This window comes from Lygodium microphyllum, chromosome 9, assembly GCF_053477565.2.
Source record: "Lygodium microphyllum isolate KBCC chromosome 9, Lygodium_microphyllum_v1.1.10, whole genome shotgun sequence".
Classification (NCBI taxonomy): Eukaryota; Viridiplantae; Streptophyta; class Polypodiopsida; order Schizaeales; family Lygodiaceae; genus Lygodium; species Lygodium microphyllum.
Window position 1 is genome coordinate 58,046,991 of NC_141143.1, and position 23,344 is coordinate 58,070,334.

At 40.5% G+C, this 23,344-nt stretch overlaps 1 protein-coding gene across 3 annotated transcripts in view; it reads left to right on the top strand.

Annotated features, from left to right (window-relative positions):
- The window catches only part of LOC148031072 (FKBP-like peptidyl-prolyl cis-trans isomerase family protein), an 81,838-nt gene that overhangs the window by 57,444 nt on the left and 1,050 nt on the right, over positions 1–23,344 (top strand). The gene's annotated exons all lie outside the window — the stretch shown is intronic.

The window sequence follows — 23,344 nt, forward strand, 5'->3', positions numbered from 1 at the left end:
TCCAATCAGCAGACGAAAAGTCAAAAGGCAGACCTGAATTAGTGTAAAACAGCAGCAGGAACATTGATCCTGCAATTTGATACCATGTCAAAAATGGATGCAGTGATGGAAGCTTGGAAAACTACTGTAATAGATTGCTGAGCACAAGTAACAAAGGAAAGAGAAAGAGAAATGCTCGAAAAGAAAAGAACATTGCACAAAAAACTCAAAAGAAAAGAGATACTTGGGAAATGGAATCCATATACCATGATATGAGATAGTACAAAACCAATGTGATTCACCGGTTGTGAAGGCACTAGCTCTCCCCTCCACTAGAACATGTGAGATGATGAATGACAGATGATGCATGATGATAATGATTGTGGAGGAGGAGCCTGAATAAATAGGCAAAAATAATGACATAAATGATGTCTTTTGGCCACCATAAAATGCTAAAAATGATAATCATAAAATGCCGGATAAAATTCCCAAATAATCTAAGAGTCCAATGACATGCACAGACTCAACCATGAACTAACATATCTACGAATAATACCATGTAAAGAAATGGTAGGGTTTGCAGGGAGAAACACAGTGTATGGCAAACACTGAGACAACGAAACTCAGAGACACAGAAGAAGAAGAAAAAGAAGAAGAATGATGGATCATTGAATCATGTTGATACAATGGAGCAAAGCTCTAAGATGACTGCACTGTCTTGATTGATTAGGTGGTAGCACGTGAAGGGTTTCTACATAGTGAAGGGAGTGAAACATAGTCCTCTAGGTAGTAGGGTATCGAGATAAATGCTGAATGGTGAAGGACAGCTACAAAGGGACCAGAACACAGTCTTCAAGGGCTATTGGTGTGGAAGAAAAAGAAAATCAGCAACCACCGGCTCCGGATGATGTAGGACAGCAGGGTGTCCTGCAGCAGGCTGAAACACAGCTGCAGGATGATGGCCTGCAGCAGCAAAATGCTGGTCTGCTTGGTGTCCTCGAGTCGCAAATGTGCCGAAGATGGGCTGTACAGCAAAACACAGGCAGAAACAGCCCACGAACTAGTTACTTGGCGGAGGGAAGCATTGCTAGCAAGGAGATGATAGTAGCGAATCGTCCTAGGCTAGGAGAGTAGGGGCGACCTGATCTGCCCCAAAATGCAGGCTTATGGAGTGGAGATAGGGTGCATGTCAGCAAGGAAGAACAATGTGTGAACTATAATGTACTCCTTGATTGGGGTGTGAATAGAAGTGGAAAGGCTAAGGAGAGAAGAGATGAATGATGGATGATGAGAGAATGAATGTGTTTGTGATGAAGAGAATATGTGCCGTATTTATAGGCACCAGGGTGTCTTGGGTCCCACCCTAGAATGTGGACGCTTAGCTCTTTTTGGGGCTGTAAGTGGCAAGCAGAAGGAATCAAGGAAAAGGAATGAACTTAGTGAATGGGTTTCTCAACATCACCTAGTAAAGCTATGATTGCTGAAGTTTGGGGAATTATGCTAGAGATTACCTAGGCAAGCTCATCGAGGAGGAAAGTTACGGCTGTCGAAGTTTGGGGCATTGTGCTAGAGATTACTTGGCAAGACTCATTGAGGACGAAAGCTAAAAAAGGATTAGATAACCCACCTAGTGAAAATGGAAGGGCAACAATGGCCTCAAGAGGTGCTACCCTCTTGTTGAGGACCGAGGATTAGAGAACCCCAAGGCCTCAATTGACTGCAAGTAGACTAGAAGTCCTTAGCTAAGATCAAATATACCAATAAGGAAAAGCATTGGCAAGCGCAATCAGCATAGTAATAAACCAAATTTGGAAGAGGAGGAAGGAATACCAAGTATGGAAGATGGAGAAGCCTTTGATCAGCGAAGGCAAAGGGAAATTTCACTCAAGAAAATGGATAGGTTGCCTTTGGTGGAACATAACATTTATGCAACCTTGCTGGATGTGGATGAAGGTTAGTTCCTGAATTCATACCCTTATGGATAAGCTTTCCAAGAGAATCACCTCCAGGGGTCTTTGTTCCCTTGAGAAGAGGTTGAGATGCATGAGTGGGTGACATTATTGTCTTGAAGGAGGTTAAGTCGGGAAGTGAAGATATCAAAGCCTTTGAGGTGCTTGGCTATGTTTGCTTTAGTAGAAATAACTTGTGAGGCAAAGGGGGCTGCAGGCTGGTAATCAGCAAAGAACTAAAGCCCTCCTTTCTTTGGGATGATAAGACTAACAACATGCTTGGAGTATTGATCACTTTGGGTGAGATTGGCAACATGCGTGCAACATGATTCACTTTGGGCTTTGGATTCTCTAATAATCATTACTGTTTACGCGCCTAACGTTTCATTAGAGAGGGCTGAGATTTCATGAAAGATGTTTTGGATTAGGATTTAACCCTTCTTGTGGGTGATTGGAACATGAAGATGATAGAAGGGGATAGAATGCATGGGATGGGTTCAGGACCGCAACTTTAGAAAGATGCGAGAGTGCAAGTTGATATATGAAGAAAGGTCTAGCTAGGAAGCTCTGTTGCTGAAGCATTAGGTGGTTGATGCCACAATAAGCCTTTCAAGGAACTAGGGTATTGGATTCCTTTGGCATCATAGTTATTGGAAACGTCTTGAAACTCCACATTTGTGTTGTTTCTTTGTTTCCGTCACAGTAATGTTGGATGACCATTTTCAAGTTTCTTGTCCCTGTCGCTTCCCGTCTCCATACCGTCCTAGTCTCATCCCTTGTTTGAGTCCCTTCTCATGGTGACAAGGGATGGCGATTCTTGTCTTTGTTCTTGTCTCCAAAACCCATCCCATGTTACTATACTTCAGTTTCCATTTCTACCTTTCTCATCCCTATAGTTACTATAAACTCTCCGAAACTCCAAAAAATTTTCCTTTTCTGTTTCCATTCTTGTTTCTGTTTCTTTTTCCGTTTCTCTTTTCCCCATAACTATGCATGGGATACCAAACACCAAGATGCCACATCAAGGGGTGTACATCTTGATCGATTCTATTGCATGGGGTTGGTGGATAGCACCTAGCAACAGGGTGCACATCCTCTACCATGTATTAGAGTTAAATCACCTTCCTCCAATGTTTGCCTTTAAATTGATTGTACCTCAGCTGGTCCACGCCCCCTTCAGATTAAACACATCCTCCTCAAAAAGCAGTGCTTCTTGGAGGCCTCTTGTAAAGAAATACTCAAACACAAAAGACAAACAGAGTCATATGACAAAGCATAGACTGATAGAAGAACTCAATAGCATTAGGGTCACTTAGAGACTATGAACATAGAAGGTGAATGGATAAATACAATGCTCAATGCAGGAAACACAATATGCAAGGTGAATACCAAACCTCAAACTCTAGTGTCTTTGATGGACCAAGATAGAGGGTATGAGCTGGATAGTGTGTCATACTCCGTATGGATTCCAAAACATAGCAGATGGCCTTTGAATGTGTATGGTAGCAGCAACTACAGATTTGGAGAGTTTAATTCAGGGTAAACATGATTGAGACACCTCGGACAATGGGCAGCAGCTGGAAAAATGTTTGGATGGTGTAGAGACGATTGCTGAAACTGCAAAACTCAGTTGTAGATGATGATGTGGCAGGCAGGTGACAATAACTGCTCAGTAAATGTAGATTGTAAGTGACCAGCAGCAACAAAACACAGTGGTTTGATGGTCCCCAGGTAGGAGAAGAAGGTTGGGAACTGATGCATGATGGCTGGACAACAATGCTAGTAGTAAATGCAGACTTGGAGGGCTGAAGACAACAAGGACTAATCAGTACCTACACGTAGCCCAAGGTGTTAGTGAGGGCACTGGATCAGGCTGATGACAAATAGCAGCACTAGAGATGGAGAAGAGGGTGGAAGTTGGAGTGTGCTGGAGCAATCATCAAACTAAAACTTGTGAACGAATGGCAGTTGAAACTAGCCATCTGTTAGCATAGGATTTAGCAGCATGCACTCACACGCGCATGCACACGACAAACAAGTGAACAAGAGAAGAGAGTTGTTGGAAGGTCACATCCATTGTGTGAGAATGATAATGAAAGTGCAATACCTAAGGTACTAAAGTACCACACCCAACTGATGGTGGTTCACACAAGGAAAGAATCCTTCTCTAGCTAGAAGGTAAAGGATGCTTGTGGATAAGGGAGCATTCACACTAGAGCTATGTAGGAATATAACACCTTCTCCAGAAGGGGGGGAACGACATGATTAAGCACTAGTTACAACAAGCATAAAATTTACATAAATTGAAGAAAAAATACAAATGTTACCACTTAATCTTGGACATTGGACACCCGATTGGCCCCAAAAATTGGTGCCTTAACTTGTATCGTAATTGGAAGGAGTACACTGAGATTGTTACAATTTCTTTTCCTTTCCAATGCCTCTTGCTGTCATTAATGATTGGTAAGCCTTCTTATCAATTTCCCCCGTGATTGACCCAAGGATTGGTCTTCAATTGACCCTTGCCTAGTCAAATTTAGACCCAAATCAAATTGGAATGGATTGATCTCTTGGAAACATTGAAATTACACAATTTCCAACATGTGTTCCAAGTGCTAGGTCGTCACTCTTTAAGCATGGGACTCGAGGTGATTGCTAAACCCTAATTTCCATTGTAAATTAGGGTTCATAGGATTGAATTCCACACCTTCCATGGTTGAAATGATTGAGATTTACTAAGAGAACTTGAGAGATGGTTGGAGGATGAGAGAGAATGTTGAGAAGAGAGAAAATTCAGACTTCCATTGTTGAGGGATGACTGAAATCTACTATTACCTTGTTGAAACAGCTCTTGGTGTTGTCGCTTGCAGCCATGATGTGATGTTTTCGCTAGGTTGGAAGTCCCCTATCCAAGTTATTGCTTGCTACTCAGGGTCCTTGGGCTGTTGTTGCCTGGTAGTTCTATTGCTCTTGCTGGTTGCCAATGGACCAAATCAGTTGGTGACCTTATCCAACAATTTCTTCTCTTGTCGGAACACACCTAGAATGTTCTCTCTCTCCTCTCCTAGTCTCTAGTCAGTCTCCTCTCACTTGCATGGGCAAGTTTTGCCACTTGCCAGCTTTCCAAATGGATATTTTAGCCAATTAAATTAATTAAAAATTAGTTTAATCTTGTGTCCATGCCTAGAAAATAAAAATACCCTTCCACAATTTAATGGGCTAGGCCATTTTAACTCCTAAGCTATCTTGCGCATTATTTGACCATTGAATTCACATTAATTATTTAATTAATGCCTAGTTTCTAGTGTCACCATTGACACTTATGGGTCAAATAAATGCCATAGGGAAAATTTGATACTAGACACTACCTAGTGAAAGGTAGAGCTCGAGTGGAAGTATACAATGAGAAGTAAGAGCAAAGAAAGAGTTATGGCAGATGGAGCAAGAGAGCAAGAGAGACACCGTATGTGGAAACTCCAATAGTCACAATGTGTGATCAACCTTTCTTTATTTAATAGTCACTAAAAGAATAAAGAATTAAGTGATAGTAATGGGCGCCTGCCACCTATAGTATACGGGGTGTGGATACAGGGCTCCTCCTAAAAGACCACCTTGCATACCTCAATTATTTGCTCAAGCTGCTTATCCATCCTCTCTTCATGAAACAACACATCATGGTTGTGGATAACCTTCCAAGCATGTGGATCTCAAAGGCAATAGCCCATCTCATTTGCATTACCTTATCCAAGAAAGATTTATTTGATAGACTTTGGATCCAACTTATTGCACTTATCCTTGGGAACATGGCAGAAAGCTTCAAAACCAAAGACCCTCAAATGAGTATATGACGGAGGTTTTCCAGACCAATCTACTTTGCAAGCTGATAACCAAGAGTAGTGCAACCTGCTTGGCTAGGCATACTATGACCTCTTTCTTGAATCGTCCTATTCATGGGATATATAGGGTGGTCAACTGACATTTAATATCCTGTTCATTGCTAATGTCACTAAATTGATTGCTTATTACGCATTCTCTATTTAATAAATTCATGTCAATAAATTAATGACTCACTTTTCTCTAAGTTTTGATGGTGATCTAGCATAGCCATGAGACCATTTAGAGACCAATATTCCTAGTGCATCACTTAATGGGGGTGATCAGAGCACTGTGACGGAGATATCTGGTATAGCCGGTACAAGTATGAAGGGGAAAAGAAGTGTCTGTCAAGTGTAAGAGTGTATACAAGAACCAAGGAGTTACACATAAATTAAGATGGATTAAGTTCTAAGATGAGGAAGTGCATTAGCATTGTGTATATGTATTTATGTGTGCATACGGGGATGCCTAGGAACGTTTACTTGTGTGTGTAATGAGCATTGTATTCATTTGGGGTCATCCTCTCCCTTACAAGTCAAGGTTTAAGGTCTTTTCTTTCATTAAGAAAGACGAGAGAGGTAATTCTCTCACTAAGGAAGATAAGAGATGTGATCCTCTAGAAGTGATGAGAGAAGTGATTTTCTCTTTCTAAGGTCTAAAAAGACAAAAGCTTTTGTGTGGAAGTCAATCTTAAGGTTGAGGCCCAAGGCAATTCAATGAACTCTTCTTAAGGTGGTTGCATGGACCACAAGTTAAGAGTACAGTTTGAGAAGCTGTTCTTTTAAGAAAAGATATGGTGAATCCATTTTTAAAAATATCTCACGATAGAAAGACGATCTCTAAAAACGAACTGCGTGGGTTATCAGAAACATCAAGATCTACAACTTTCGTGTTGGACGTTTTTTCATCCGAACAACGCATAGAGAGATATCTCGAAATTAGTGCTCCATAGTAGGTCCTGGAACAACCACATCTTGCATGAAGTTCAACTCGAGTTTCTCTCTAAGAAGAGAAGCTCTTGAAAGCCTATAAAAGAGGAGGCTCTCCTTGGGTGTGAGAGAGGAAAAAGAAAGCATCACTTTGCATGCATCCAAGAGGAAAAGAGAATGTACAAGTGCTATGGAAGCTGTGCTGAAATCAAGTGCTGTGGAAGCTCTGCTGAAATTAAGCGCCAAGAGGAGAGCTCTACACATATTGTGTAGGAGAGAAGGATACTCAAGAAGGATAAAAAGGTGCCAACTTCCAAGTTGTGCAAGTGTTAGCCGGTTATATATCCCATGCAAGGAACCATGATTTTTTATAAGCAAGTTCTACAAGTAAGAACTGGCTTATGTGTCACGGAGGAGCTTGCTTCTTGTCAATAGTATAACTCCACAAGGGGGGGGGGGGGGACTGGCCCATCTTCCAATCCCTAGTGTGTTGCCAATTTCTCTACCTCCCTCTCTACATCTTTCTTTTCTCTAATCTATTCTCCCTTTGTGTCAATATAATATTCACCATATATATTTTAAGTATATAAGAAAGTCGAGCATGTATCTCGGACCTTATAATAGTGGTATCAGAGTATGTCTCTTTACTTCTCTCAAAGTAAAGGCGATCCTTGCAAGAAGGTAAATATGGCAACTGATGAAGTGCTTACAAGTGAGCAATTAAAAGCTCAATTGACAGAGTATTGTAGCTTGTTGGAAATTCCCGAAGTACGTCAATTGATTGGCAGCTTAAGGCCAAGGGAAGAAGCTACTTATGAAGGACCGAATCCTCCAAAAGATGGTGATATTGGAAGAAACACCATTGCACCAATTGATGGTGAAGGTACAAAGCATCCAATTGTTGAGAAGCTTCCTAGAAGGAAGGACTCTCGGGTCAAGAAAAGTAAAAAGACCTCACCTCGAGTGAGGCAGATATGGATGGAGTGATCTCACTTAGCAACCAGTTACTCCCGTGATTACTCAAGTTTCTCCTCCTCCTCATCAACTTCTAGTTCCTACTCCCTTGGTTCTAAGTCTCATACAATCTGCAAACGGGCAAAGAGGGACAATAAGAGGAGCAAGCTTAAGGAGACTAAGACTTTCAAGTATTGGGATAAGGACATAAAGTTTGACTCTTACTCCGGTAAGAGAGATCCTGCTAAGGCGTTAGCCTTTGTCAGACAATTTGAAGTTGATTTCTCTGATGGTAATTTCTCAGAAAAGTCCAAGGTAAGGCATGGGTGGTTGACTCTCATTTTGGAGGAAAGGAAACCCATGACTTGGGAAAAGTTCAAGAAGAAGTTTTATGCTCAGCTCTTGCCTCCTGATTTTGAGAATGATGTCAAGGAGTGGGATTAGCTAGGCTAGCAAGAGCATGACAAGGTCACTAGTTATGTGTACAAGTTTTGGTCTACTCTTCTCAAGGTTATTCCTTTCATGGAGATCAACAATGAAGAAAAGAAAAGTAAGTTTGAAGCTGGCCTACTCTCTCATTTACACAGAACCATGAAGGTTTATCCACATGAAACCTTATCTCGCATAATGGAGTCTGCTATCATAGCTGAAAGTTTGCATACACCTGGTACATCTCGAAAGTTGGAGATGAGTTCTTATAGAGCTAAACAAGAGTAGCTCTATGATAAACCAAGAGATAGGACTAGTCGAAGAAGACCTGCCTTTACCCATGACCAATATTCAAAGCCAAAGGGTAATAAGAAGAAGCGCAAGTATCTCCCACCCTCTGAGATACAAAAGTACAAAGAGGAAGGAAGGTGCTTTCTTTGTGGTGAGTTAGGGCATATGAAGCCTGATTGTCCTCTCAAAAGGAAGGAAGCAAATGTGGTAAAGATCCTCCTCTGCCATCCTCAAATTCTATTCCGCATGTGCAAGCTAACACTCATTCAAATGAGAAGAAAAAACAACTCTTAAAGGGTTAGGGGACCCTCAACAATCAACAAGTTTTGATACTCTTTAATCCAGGTTCCATAGGTAATTTTGTGTCAATGGATACTGTTGAAAGGCTACAAATTCCATTGGATCGATTGGGAACACTAATTGGATCAGGTTCGGCATTTGAAGGACTTACAACCAATTCTACTCCTATCCAAGGGAAGTTGAATCTTAGAATTGGGGATTACGGCGACCAAGAATCTTTCCTACTTGCACCCATTGGTAACTGTGATGTTATCTTAGGCATGCCTTGGCATTACAAGATTAGACATCTTCCCGATTTTGTTAAGAAGACCCTTGCATTTCAATTCAAGGGTCGGAACATAGTATGCATTGTTGATGCTAGAGATTGGTCTGTGCCAATGGTTAGTCATGTTAGCATTTCTAAAGAAATGAAGAAAGCTATTTCTGCGTACATGATTTTTGTGAGAGAGTCAAAAGAAGCTAATGATTCAAGGGCACTTTATGCCTCTAATGAAGACAGCCAATGGTTAGTCATGTTAGCATTTCTAAACAAATGAAGAAAGCTATTTATGCGAACATGATTTTTGTGAGAGAGTCAAAAGAAGCTAATGATTCAAGGGCACTTTATGCCTCTAATGAAGACACAATACCAACTAATGCTTCTAAGTTTCAGACTTTAAAAGAATCCCTCTCTTTAATTGATCAAGCTAGATATGATTTTGTTAAACAATATGAAGATTGTTTTAGTGATTCACTCCCAAGAGAGTTACCTCCTAGGCGCCTAGAAGATCACACAATTGATCTTATCCCAATCACTTCACCACCTAACCAACCGCCTTATGGAGTAAGTGCAAGTCAGCAAGAGGAGATTCTAAAAGAAGTAAACGAACTGTTGGAAGAAGGGTTAGTTCAACCTAGCTCTTCTCCATACTGCTTTCCACTCTTACTTGTTCAAAAGAAAGATGGTTCTTTACGTATGTGCATAGACTACAGATCTTTGAACAAGATCACAATCAAGAATCGTTTTCCTATCCCAAGGATAGATGATATCTTGGATAAGTTGCAAGGGGCTAGTATCTTTAGCCACATTGATCTCAAGAGCGGCTATTACCAGATACAGATAGCACCTGAAGATGTTTATAAGATACATTTTCATACAACATTTGGACTATACAAGTTTCTAGTCATGCCATTTGGTCTGACTAATGCACCTGCCACATTCAATCGAATGATGGAGACAATTTTCAGACCTCACTCAAAGGTCACAAGTGTCTTCTTTGATGATATTCTAATATTTTCACGGTCTAAAGAAGAGCATAGAAAACATCTATCTACTGTTTTTCAAGAGCATCGCAAGCATAGACTACAAGTCAATGCTAAGAAGAGCGAATTATTTCTTTCAGAAATTCATTACTTGGGCCATATTATTTCTCACAATTTGGTGAGAATGGATCCTGAGAAGATTCGAGCCATTATTGAATGGCCTACACCTACTTCTGTACATGAAGTTAGAAGTTTCTTGGGCCTATGTTCATACTACAGGACGTTCATACGAGATTTTGCGTATGTTGCATCTCCTCTATATGACCTTACTAAGAAGTGAATGCCTTTTCGCTGGGGATTAAGGCAACTACAAGCCTTTGAAAAAATTAAGTTTCTTGTGATTCAAGAACCAATACTGATAGTTCCGGATCTTCAAAAACCTTTTGAAGTTCACTGCGATGCTTCTGGAGATTGCATTGGAGCTGTGCTTAACCAAGAGCATCATGCAATAGCATTTGAGAGCCGATGCCTCAAGGATCATGAACTACATACTCCAGTATATGAGAAAGAAATTATGGGAGTGGTACATGCTCTTCAAGTATGGAAACACTACTTACTTGGTGCAGATTTTGTTATTAAAATAGATTACCAAAGTCTAAGATACTTTCTCATCACTGAGAAGAAGCTCCCAGAGAAACAGATGTGTTGGGCAAATTTCTTATCTATGTTTCATTTTCAAATCCTTCATACATCTGGAACTAAGAATGTGGTAGCAGGTGCTCTATCACGGCAACCTTGAGTGAATGCAATCACAACTGTTTACCATAATGAGTTCATGGATTTACCCAAATTATATGCAACTGATTCTGACTTCTCAACCATATGGGATCAACTTAACTCAGGTCAGTCAATTACACCTTACTCAATTCGAGATGATTATTTGTATCATCATCAAGCAACTTGTCTAGCATTACCATTGTGACACAAGGTAATGGAAGAAGCACATACATCTCCATATGCTAGACATAGGGGTATTCTATCCACTACTCAAGCATTTAAAATATATTTCTTTTGGCCCACTCTTAGAGCTGACATTGAAAGATATGTCCGTGAGTGCAAGATATGCTAAAAAGTAAAGCATGACAGGAATAAACCACTTGGTCTACTAAAGAGAAGCATAAACGCGAAGCTGATAAGCATCGTCACAAGTTAGATCTCAAGTTGGGACAATATGTTCTTCTTAAGTTTAAGAAGGCTTGCTTGAAGAAGCAAAAATGTCAAAAGGGTAAAGTAGTTAAGCTTTCTAATTGCTATTATGTCCCTTTCAAGATCACAGATAAGATAAATGATGTGACTTTTTGTTTGGATCTACCAAGTCATTGGAACATTCATATTGTGTAGGGCTCTTCTCTTGGCGCTTGATTTCAGCAGAGCTTCCACAGCACTTGACTTCAACAGAGCTTCCGTAACACTTGTACCTTCTTTTCTCCTCTTGAATGCATGCAAAGTGATGCTTCCTTTTTCCTCTCTCAAACCCAAGGAGAGCCTCCTCTTTTATAGGCTTTCAAGAGGTCACTTCTTGGAGAGAGACTTGAGTTGATCTTCATGCAAGATGTGGTTATTCCAGGACCTACTCTGGAGCACTAATTTCGAGATATCTCTTTGTGTGTTGTTCGGATGAAAAAACATCCAACACGAAAGTTGTAGATCTCGTTGTTTTCGATAACCCGCACGGCCCATTTTTAGAGATCATCTTTCTATCTCGAGATATTTTTAAAAATGGATTCACCATGTCTTTTTTAAAAAGAACAGCTTCTCAAACTGTACTCTTAACTTGTGGTCCATGCAACCACCTTAAGGAGAGTTCATTAAACTGCTTTGGGTCTCAACCTTAAGATTGACTTCCACACAAAAGCTTTTGTCTTTTTAGACCTTAGAAAGAGAAAATCACTTCTCTCCTCACTTCCAAAGGATCATGTCTCGTCTTAGTGAGAGAATTACCTCTCTCGTCTTTCTTAATGAAAGAAAAGACCTTGACCTCTAAGGGAGAGGATGACCCCAAATGAATACAATGCTCATTACACACACAAGTAAACGTTCCCAAGCGTCCCCAGATGCACACATAAATACATATACACAATGCTAATGCAATTCCTCATCTTAGAACTTAATCCATCTTCATTTATGTCTAACTCCTTGGTTCTTGTGTACACTCTTACACTTGGTAGACACTTCTTTCTCCCTTCATACTTGTACTGTGTGTACTAGATATCCCTGTCACATTGCTCTGATCACCCCATTAAGTGATGCACTAAGAATATTGGTCTCTAAATGGTCTCATGGCCATGCTAGATCATCATCCACACTTAAAGTGAGTCATTAATTTATTGACATGAATTTATTAAATAGAGAATGTGTAATAAGCAATCAATTTGGTGACATCCTCCTGGCTTCTAAACAGTTGACCTCAATTGTAGAGGAGATATATAGTCCTTAAGAAGATATGGAAAGTCTTGTAGTTCTCTCTTAGTCATAAACTGAGCGTCCAATGGGGGATAATTCTTAAACTTAACCAAATACTTCCATAATACCTTACCTGACCTTAGAGTATTGTCCTGATGGTGTAAAATTCTTTTAAGCACAAGGAACTCTTCTGTTTCGTCTATGTCAAGTAAATCTTCCTTGATTGGTTCCATTGGAGGTTCTCCAATATAGGGACGTAGCAAACTTATATGGAAAGCATTATGTGTAGGAAACGAGACTCAAGAAGAATCAAAAGGTGCCAACTTCCAAGTTGTGCAAGTGTTAGTGATTGTATACCATGCAAGGAACTGTGATTTTTTATAAGCCAGTTCTGAGCCACGGAGGAGCTTGCTCCTTGTCAATAATATAACTCCATAAGGGGGCGAGGGGACTGGCCCATCTTCCAGTCCCTAGTGTGTTGCCAATTTCTCTACCTCTCTCTCTCTCTCTCCATCTTTCTTTTCTCTCATCTATTCTACCTCTGTGCCAGCATAATATTTGCCATATATATTTTAAGTATATAAGAAAGTCGAGCATGTATCATGGACCTTATAACAGCTAAACTGCTCAAATGCCTTAGAGACATATTCACCCCCATTGTTAGACCTTAGGCATTTCAACCTATACCTAGATTGGTTCTCAACAAGAGTAACAAAGTGCTAAAATGTCGCGAAAACGTTCGATTTTTGCTTAATAGATATATATTACAAAGTATTTTACGCCACCCAATGATTGCAAGGGCATGGGACCACATACATCGGAATCCATACAAGCTAGAGGCTCACCCATGCATACAAAGCGAGACTTTTTATGAGCGTCATGTGTTTGTTTGCCATAAAGACAATTATCACATGAACATGCAAGTAATCAAGAGGCAGAATATACTCATTTATTCCTTTTAAAGACATGCTCAAGGTGATGATGCCCTAAAGATCAATGTGGTAAATCAATCATAGCCAATACATGGTCAATAGACCTAAAAATACAAACAAAGAATAGAGGCTGCTAGTCTTGGCATCTTGAGCAAAAACAAGGCAAGCAGGGGTAATCTTTCATGTAGAGTTACGAAAAGAGATAATAACTTGCATCATTCAACTGTCCAATAGAGAGTAGGGTTTTGCTCAAAGCCGGTACATGATGTACATGATGTAAACAAAAGAGTTGCTTGAAGCAAACTGCACTAGTATCTCGAATGCCAATAATATCCAATGTAGTGTCATTTCCCAGTCTCACAGAATCTATAATGCTGCGATAGGTATGAAACCAATCCGGATGCAGGGTAACATGGAAAGAAGTGTGCAAATCAAGTAGCCAACACTAAGACTAAGTAGATGAAGCATCAATCAACTGAGTAGCATCAAGAGACAAAGTAGCTAAGATAATAGTCATTATTAGACTCAAGCTACACTACGCTTCTCTCTTCAATCTTAATGTTGGACTTACTAGGAATGTAGCTACAATTATTAGACTCTGCATTATTCTATGATTTTCCCTTGCCTCTCTCATTGTGCCTATCATTGTGCATTTTATGACATTGTGGCATGATATGACCTCGCTGTCCACAATAATGGCATATCAAAGTGGACTTACATCTGCGAGACTCACTGCAAGATTACCACGAGACTGAGAATTGCCCTTGTTGGGCAGTGAGAGTCTACCATGGTTATTATTTTACTGCCATTTGCGCATCTACAACCAATCAATACATGAGAAGTGCAGGTTGCATCAATGTTCTTTTTGTTTACTTCTTTTGTCAATAGAGCACTCTACATCACTACATTTGAAACCACCCTCAGGGAGTGAGCACTCATAGTAGTATGAAAGATGTCCCACAACTCGCGCAGTGTAACAAGCAAAAGCAAAGTCTTGATATTATTTTCAAACGGAATGTCCTGTGATACAAGTTGGTTGAAAATGGAATGAATCTCATTCAATTGAGTAGACATAATCGTACCCTCCTTTATACAAATGCCTAGAAACTAAGATGCAATACTTTGTCTACCATAAAGATTATAAATATTTTTTCATAGTTTATAAGCACCACCCTTAGTGTCAATGACAGTAAAATACACTCGCGTTGATAATGATAGAATGATAGTGGATTTGCATAGCTCATCAAGTTTTGCCCAATCCTCTCCATAAAGCTGAGGCTTTATGCCCTCTAGCTTCAATGGTTTAACCTTTCTCTTTTGCACCAAGACTTGCTATATCTGTGTCTTCCAGTATTCGAAATTATTGCCGTTAAGTTTTTCAATATCGAAAATAGAACTATTGGTTAATAAACCTACCATAATGAGTGCAGATGTTTACAAATAACAAGAGTACGGGCTATTATAAATTTAGTAAAAGAGCCTCAAAACTGATCCAAAAGAGCAAGGACAAATGAGGCTAGTGCTATCCATAAACTGCAATCAAAAGAGTGCCAAAGTAAAAGGTCTGCTCTCCAAAAGGATATTGAAAACTGTAATTACAACACTACTGTAATAAATGTAGCAGTATGAATAAGAACAATGTGGGCAAATAATTAAAAAATACCAAGCTCCCATTACGGAGAATATCTCGGTAATAACTAGGATATATGAAAGCAATTAGCTGTAAATATGTATGTAACGGATACTAAAGTCTATTGTAAACTCAAAAGTGTCATTAAACTATATATCCCAAAAGTATATACATCATGTATGTAGAATATCTCAAGAGCATTTATAAAGATCGATCAAATATGCAACCATTGCTAGGAATATCTACGTAATTACTAGGATTATAAAAGCAACTAGTAGTGAATATGCATATAATTGATACTAAAGTCCACCATAAACTTGAAGTGTTAGTAAACTATACATCCCATAAGCATATAGAAGATCTCAAGAGCAATCATAAAGATCGATCAAATGCACAACTGACTGAGCAAAGAGCAATGGCGATCAATATATATCCAATATGCACATATACAATACTAACAAATTGTTGACAGAGGTAAGGGCAGGTGTCCGAAGTATACGAAATCAAATTAACCCACAAGCGGAGGTAACTATATCTAGGAGTATACAAGCAGAGATAACTGCATCTAGTTGAGCAAATCAAGCTCTAATCAACACAAAAGCCTTTTTGGAGCATCAATGCATCATCCAACATTACAAACATTCCTTATAAGCATTAGTAAAGCATAAACCAATCAAATGCTTGTTGTCCAAAGCAAAACCATTTTGTTTCGTGTAAAAGAGAACTGGAAACTGCACTGAATCAACTCTACAAGTGCTCACATCAACAGCTCTCATCTTGCTCTTTATTTCTAGCTATGAAACACTTGAATATGATATTGTATACAAAACTTATGGCTAAATTATGAAAGTGCTATCAAGCTGTTAGAGCTACCCATGACTTTTGCATCATACTTTGCATCCACTTAGCCTAAGTTAATCTCATATTATTGGCCATTTTTAATAGCTCTCATAAAGCCCTGGTAAACACTCAACAAGGTTCAACTAAGCGTTGGGAAGCTCTTAGGCAAGTCGAGAGCAAGCTAGAGGAAGGTGAGAGAAGGGAATACTCAATGTATAGCTTAGGAGGAAGAAGCAATGGCTGCCATGAAACCTTGAATTGACGCTTTTTCACGTTTGAAGCAAATGATCAGTAAAGCTCTTTGAGTCCAAGCTTTGATACCGGTTGAAAGATAGAGCTTGAGTGAAAGCATAAAAGCGAAAGCAAGAGCTGTGGTGGATAGAGAGAGAATGAAATGAAATGATATATTAATGCCTACAAAAGGCCAAAATGGAGAGAGAGAGAGAGAGAGTAGAGTAGTTTATTATCGCCCACGGAAGGCCAAATTATGACTCATGGGACCTTTCCAGATATACAACGATTCTTCTCTCCCATGGTAGGAAAGGGTAGCTACGGTGAAAGAACGATCTATGCAGCGTGGTTCTCTCGAAAGTGTAATATGTGGGTGATGAGAGCCCCTAACTTCGATATAGGAATAGTGGTTAGAAATTGATTAAGTGGCCCTTGTAAAGGGATATCAAAGTCAGCCCGTACGTGTGCATATGTTGGGCATGTCATAATCACGTGCTCCTTTGATTCTACACTATGTAGTCCACACAGCTTGCATAACCTCGTCTCTCCTGCCTGTCCACTCCATGCACCTGTCTCGATCAATAAAGTGTGTGATTGAGTTTGAAGTTGTGCAATACTCCATTTAAATACCACAGAGAGAGAGAGAGAGAGAGAGAGAGAGAGAGAGAGAGAGATGAAATGGTATATTAATGTCTACAAAAGGCCAAAATGACCTATGAGACCATGAGTTACAATCATGTGTATGATCGTACAACAGTCTGGGCAAAATATGTAGCACAAATCAAAATAAGAAAGGAAACTAACTATGGTTATGTGTAAAGCATAGAGCTCTGTCTAGTAACAATGAGCTCCAAATGGTACAATCTCATGTGGGTATGGAGGTCCTAGCTCTAGCCCGAGCAATAATCCCTTGTATCTGCCTATGAAGGTGTCGTCAGTGTCTGTGTCGAGGCCTAGGATGTTTGGATCGACTTAGCTGAACAGCTTGATCAATCAGTACTCCTTGTCTGTGTGTGGACTGTGGCGGTGAGAGGCTCTTGTGTGGGCTGTGGTTGTAACTATATTGAAGTCTTCTGGGTCTCCTTTGCAAAGAAGTCTGTGAGCTGCCTTTGTGAAGGGCCTCGGTGTCTTGGAGCAGATGTACTCCTGAGGCACATGTCACAAAGCCGTTGTATCTTGAGAAGAAAGAGGCCAAGGCATCGCTGATCGGTAAAATCCATGACTCTAGATAGTGGTCCAAATCCGCCTCTAAAGAGACTGTGGAAACAATCGCGAACCTCATAATACACTGGGCAACGGCAGATATGATGCTCCTCTGTCTCTGGCTCTAATCGGCATATCAGCCATATGCGGTCCTCTGGTGGGATGGATCTATATCTACCAGTCTCAATCTCTAGTTGGTGTGAGGAGGTGCGCAATTGGCCAATAGTACATCTAATCCCATGGGAAAGGTGGGTGTCCATGTATCTCGGACGAACAATAAATCCATCATATGTAGTATGGGGGAAATGCTCGTGGTGGAAAGCCATCTTTGTGCCTAGCTCTTGCCTTGGCATCAACCATGTCTGCCTAATATCCAACTCCATCCTGATGATCTTGCGAATCTTTGACCTACTCAAATCAAGAGATGGTGCATCGAGGGAGTACTAGAAAGGGGGTAACTTGTCCATGCTAAAGCCATGCAGCTCAAACCAGGCCGACATTTGTGCATACCAACATGAAGTATCACCCTCTCTGGCAAGCTGCTTGGAGGACTCAAGGGCCAATCGTGCATATCTGCGTCTGGATAAGTCCCATAGGCTATGCATGTATGGGACAGATCGGGTGAGGGCCTCTACCACAATCGGTGTAGCTGCTAGCTCGGCTCTGATGATCTCATGTGGCACTGAGGCCTTACATCTGATCATCCTAGATATCATGGACACTAGGGGTTTCTCCATTGACCTCCATCGGTCATAAGTGCGCCCTGATTTGCTATGGTGGTCAAGACTGGGCCCCCATACCTGTATTCCATAAAGTAGTGTGGATGTGACCAGTGTATCGAAGAGCCATAGCTTGGTGCGGGGTTATTGGAATTGCACTTGTGAGCACATCCTCTCCAAACCACGTAGTGATGTGTATTCGCGAGTCAGTCTAGTGTCTAATGCCTCTCGCATAGAAAAGGTGGGCCCTGTAAATAAGACTCCCATGTATGTATAAGAATCCACTTACTCTAGCTCCTCAGATCCATATGTGAATTTAGGTACTGATCTCATGACCCACTGTGGTGTAGTATTAAATACCATCACCTTGGTTCTATCAAGGTTCACTGAAAGCCCACTGTCCAGGTATAGGAGTGTAATGCATCCAAGTGTCTCTGTAGACTCTCTAGAGAGTCATCTATCAATACAATGTCATTTGCATACAATAGGAGAGGTATCCAAGTGCCAGGTAGTGGAGCTCCTCTATCTCCTTCCTGTGAAATATAATCAGTAATCCCATCAATGTACAGGCTAAATAATGTTGGAGAGAGGGGGCATCCTTACTTCACCCCAATGGTGGAGTAAATAGGTGCGGAAAGACCCTCAGGTGTCCGGACTCTGCTCACAACTCTCTCATACAATGCCAAAATACCCCAACTGAGCTCTTTCGATACTCCCATGGCATGCAATCTGTGTATAAGCTTGTCTCTTGATATTGTGTCAAAGGCTTTGCAGAAGTCCACAAAGCAGTAGTAGGTCGGTCGGCCATGGGCCCTTCCATCCTCAATGATCGCTTTGAGTGTGAGGATGTGATCCAATGTGGAGAAGCCTCTCCTAAAGCTAGCATGTCCCTATGCTCTAAGACCCCACATCTCTGCCCACCTGCTTAACTCATGCTCAAGGATGGAAGCATATAACTTAGCCAATGTATGCCCACAACCATGATAGTGTGATAGTTACTGGATAGAGTAGGGTCCCCTGACTTGAGGATAGGCACAATAGTGTTCGTGCTCCAACTTTTTGGTAGGCCCTCACACACACACACACACACACACACACACACACACACACACACAGAGTATATATGGAAACTTCAACAGTCACAATGTGTGATTAGACTTCCCTTATTCAAAAGTCCCTAAAAGAATAAATAATAAAGTGAGCATGATAGGTGTCTGCCACCTATAGTGTACATGTGTGCAGGTATTGTGCATAGTGAGTAAATGTAAGTGGCTAGGTATAGATATCTTTATTCCCAATACCTAGTAGTTGTCCAATATAACTTGTTACAACTTTTGACTTTGACATCCGTTGGATTCTTTAGGTCCTTGGCATGTCATTGTGAATTAATTGTCTTGCACAATCCATGTTCACCTTATATTTGCATATTTCATTAACTAGTAAATCAAATGCTAAGCAAGGCATCAAGAATTCACATCCATGTGACAACAATTGCCAATTGCCCTACTATACATACCAAAGTATGTTAGAAATTGATCGACTTGATTAAAGGGATGCAAAAAATGTTGATTGGAAATTAAAAAATGTTGATCGCCATTGCCAAGTGTGAATAATGCTCTAGCCACTACAAAAGAAATGTTATAGGTTGGAAACTAACCTCTAATTCCATGAGATAGCTCCCCATCCGAGAAAGAAAGCAAAGCTTGAAGTAGAATGTGGAGACTTAATGTACCCTGTCCAATTTGAGTCATTCCATCCTATGAGAGTGTCCCCCTCTCCATACATGATTCCATTGAATCTAGTCCCTTGTAAATAGTGCGGTAATAAGAAACTCGGTTTTAGGGCCCCTGAGGCAAGAAATAGATTGACACTTGGCCATGCCAAACTTCGAGAGTAGCTTGGAAATGTGTATGAGTTGGGAGATAAAAATGTCATGTATCAACTAATAGATCCCAAGAGCGAGGAAGAAGTGAAAAATACCAAGGTTTATCATGTTAAACTCCTGTCACTAAGTCTATCTGGTCTAATCCACCTCTTGTAAACCACTCCTTGTAATAATTAGGTCATCTATATAAAAGATACCTAATGCACATTTGTTGTCCTCAACCTTATAAAAAAGGTTGGGGTTATGGTTTGATCAATGGAAGCTACTCTTTAGGAAGAATTGATCAATCTTCTAGTACCAAGCCCTACAAGCTTACTTCATGCTCGGTGATGAGCTACAAAAGCCAAGAAAGCCCTAAGAGTAGATATATGGGATGTTGATGCAAGAGTCTTTGAATAATTCAAGCTCTGCCTTTAAGCAAAGCCTTTGGCAACAAGCCTAGCTTTGCACTTGTCCCAGGTGCCATCAACAATGCATTTGGCTTATAGACCCACTTCACACTAATCACCTTCTGCTTTCATGGATGCGAAACTAACTCCGAAGTTTGATTTCACTCGATAGAATCGAGCTCCTCTTGAATAACAAGATACTAAACATCTTGTGAAAGAATATCCTCAATGATGGTAGGGTTATGATCCTATAAAACTTTGGACATAAGGGCAAAGCTCACACAAAGTGAACGACCTTGCTTGGCCTATAGCTTGGTTGATCTGTGTGGGTGCGACGACATCTTGGGAAATTGAGAAATCCCGAAATGGTGCATAAGCTAATGGAATGATTGGGGAATAATAATAGGCTCATTCTGCTACATGTAGCTTGTTAAAAGGTTACCTAGAAGGAAGGGGAGGGACTGATAGTTTGGGGGAGTTAATGGATGACGAAGAACCACTTGCAAAAGAATCACCATCAATAGGGACATTTGAGGCTACAACCTTGTCAAAATACACATCCTTGCTCACCTTTATCTTTCTTTTCGTTGGGTCATAGAGCTTATAGCCCTTCATGGTTGAAGATAAGATTCTTTGACATCACGTTGAGCTTGCACCTTTTCTTCTTGTCCATGTGGATATATGCATCGTAGCTAAAGAGCAAAAAGTGAGAGATGGAAGGCTTTTTACCAAAGAAGCCTCATGGAGTCGTGTTCTTTAAAGCAGATGGTAAAGACTTGATGTGGATATGAACTGTTGTTGCAATTGGCTCACCCCAAAGGAAATGAGATAGACCACAATGCTCTAGCATTGATTGGGACATCTCAAGCATGGTTCGATTGGCATGCTCCACAACTCCATTCTCTAATGGTGTATCCAAATAGAGCAAAAACTTAAGAGGTAAAACTTGTCAAAAACTTTAAAGCAAAACTCATCACCATGGTTAGTTTGGACATGTCAAAGGTTGAAAGTTGTTTGCTTTTGCAACAAATGCCTTCTAGTCATAAAAGTGAGAATACACCTTTCTTTTGTGTTCCAAGAAATAGGACCACATATACTTACTGAAATAATTAACAATAAGCATTAAATACTTAGCCTTCCCAAGAGGGACCGTAGACATAGGTTTTCACAAGTTGATGTATATCCACTCAAGCGAATAGAAGCCCTCTATGAAGCTGGCAACCTATGGATGATGTTGCCTATGTTGCTTGCCCTCAATCTAGTCGGGGCACAAAGTGGTGATGGGAGGAAAATTTAGAAGCCTTTCTACCTACTTCTTTACTAACTTCCTTTTTTAGGTCACATGTGAAGAGGCTCCATTGTCCACGAGCCATGGCTTCTCTACATTGAAAAAAGCAAGTGTTGTATCTTCAACCTCGAATAGATGAATGAAGATAGATTGTATAGTAGTTGAGATAGCCTTGGAATCCTTGGAATGTGCCTTTGGCTTCACATGGGGATATTTCTCCCAATGCTTCTCCAAATGAGTGCCTTTCCCACAATGTGGGCACTTCGGCTTGGACTTCTTTTTCTTTCCTTTTTCTCATCTTGCTTCTCGTTCTTAGCCTTCTTGTTCCTTCCTCCTTCATCTATTGCAATAGCCTTGGTGGAGCTAGATCCACTAGCTCCTATCACTTCAAGTCTCTCATCATGCTTCAAGACAAGTTGAGCAAGCTTTTCCCAAAGAAGAGTGTAACAGCCCTATGGGAAACATGTAAAGGAGTGGGTGGGGGAGAAGGTTGCATTGATCTTTGTGACTTATCAGAGCTATAGTCCCTTTCAAAACATGGCTCCAATCTTTGACATTTGTGGCATTGTTTGCTACGTTCGGGTCGGTGGTGAGAATTCTTGCCTTATGAAGAAGAGAGTTTCCTCGTGAGAGTCATCAAATGCATTGAACTAGTGGTACTCCATAACTCTTGTAGACTTGTAAATGCACTAAAAAGATATAGGTTTTGATGGAGGGTACATCTGCAACACCCTACAAGGAGTTATAGATGTCCTTGAACACTTTGAAGAAGACGCGAACAAATCAATAATTTTGTCTTCTTCTCGACAAATCTGTGGGCTTGGAGGTGTTGCTCTCTTGTTTCTCATGAGGGTATGTTTGTGGTATTTGAGATCAAGCAAGAACAACCTTGCACATCTCTAATAACTATAGTTCATGCTTTAATATAGTGATCCAAAATCCTTTGGAAGAGTTAGCAGTATTATCGTATGATCTCTATAGTACCTAGTGCATTAATGTGGATGCTTACTAGTGTTGAATATCTAAAGCATGATCTACATTTGATTCCTTCAGCTAGGCTTTTAGGTTATAATTGAGGGGTGCAATAGAATATGGTGACTGAAATTGCTATTGGTGGGTTTTGCATGTATTCATCTCATCAAGCACTATTTGTGTCTAGTTTCTCAATAAGGAGGATACCAAGGCCCAAGTGGTGTCGTATTTTGTTCTAACAAGTGGTAGTGGGTTTGATCCTCCCATTAGTACCTTGGCCATGTTCGATGCTTGGGGGATTGGATATGTGGGTGTTGTATCTCCAAAGCTCTAGTGGTCTTGGTTGAGAGAGAGAGAGAGAGAGAGAGAGAGAGAGAGAGAGAGAGAGAGAGAGAGAGAGAGAGGCTTGGTGCGCTAGGCCTTGGGGGAAAACACCTTCATGTTTCTTAAGGTTGATTTAGATAATATACAAAGAGCAATGGTCCAATGGGACTTATTCGCCCTTGCCTTAGGACTACACATTAATGCATCTAAGTCAGCCCTCATCAACTGCACCGAGAGTGATCTCCGAGCCTTGGGGTTGGCAAGCAAAGGTGGTGCTTAGAGGCTCAGTTTTTAGGCACTTGGGCTATTCATTGGGAGTGTAGGTTTTGCCTAAAGTGCTAATGGATTGGATCTCCTTGGGTATTATGGATAAGTTTGTGTATTGGAAATCACAAGCTTGGCCTTGTCATGTGAGATTAAAAATAGCACAAATAGCACAAACATTCATGATATTGATGATTTGATATTACCTTCCCTTGCTCCCTTGGCCAAAGTCTCATTTATAGCAAATTATATTCA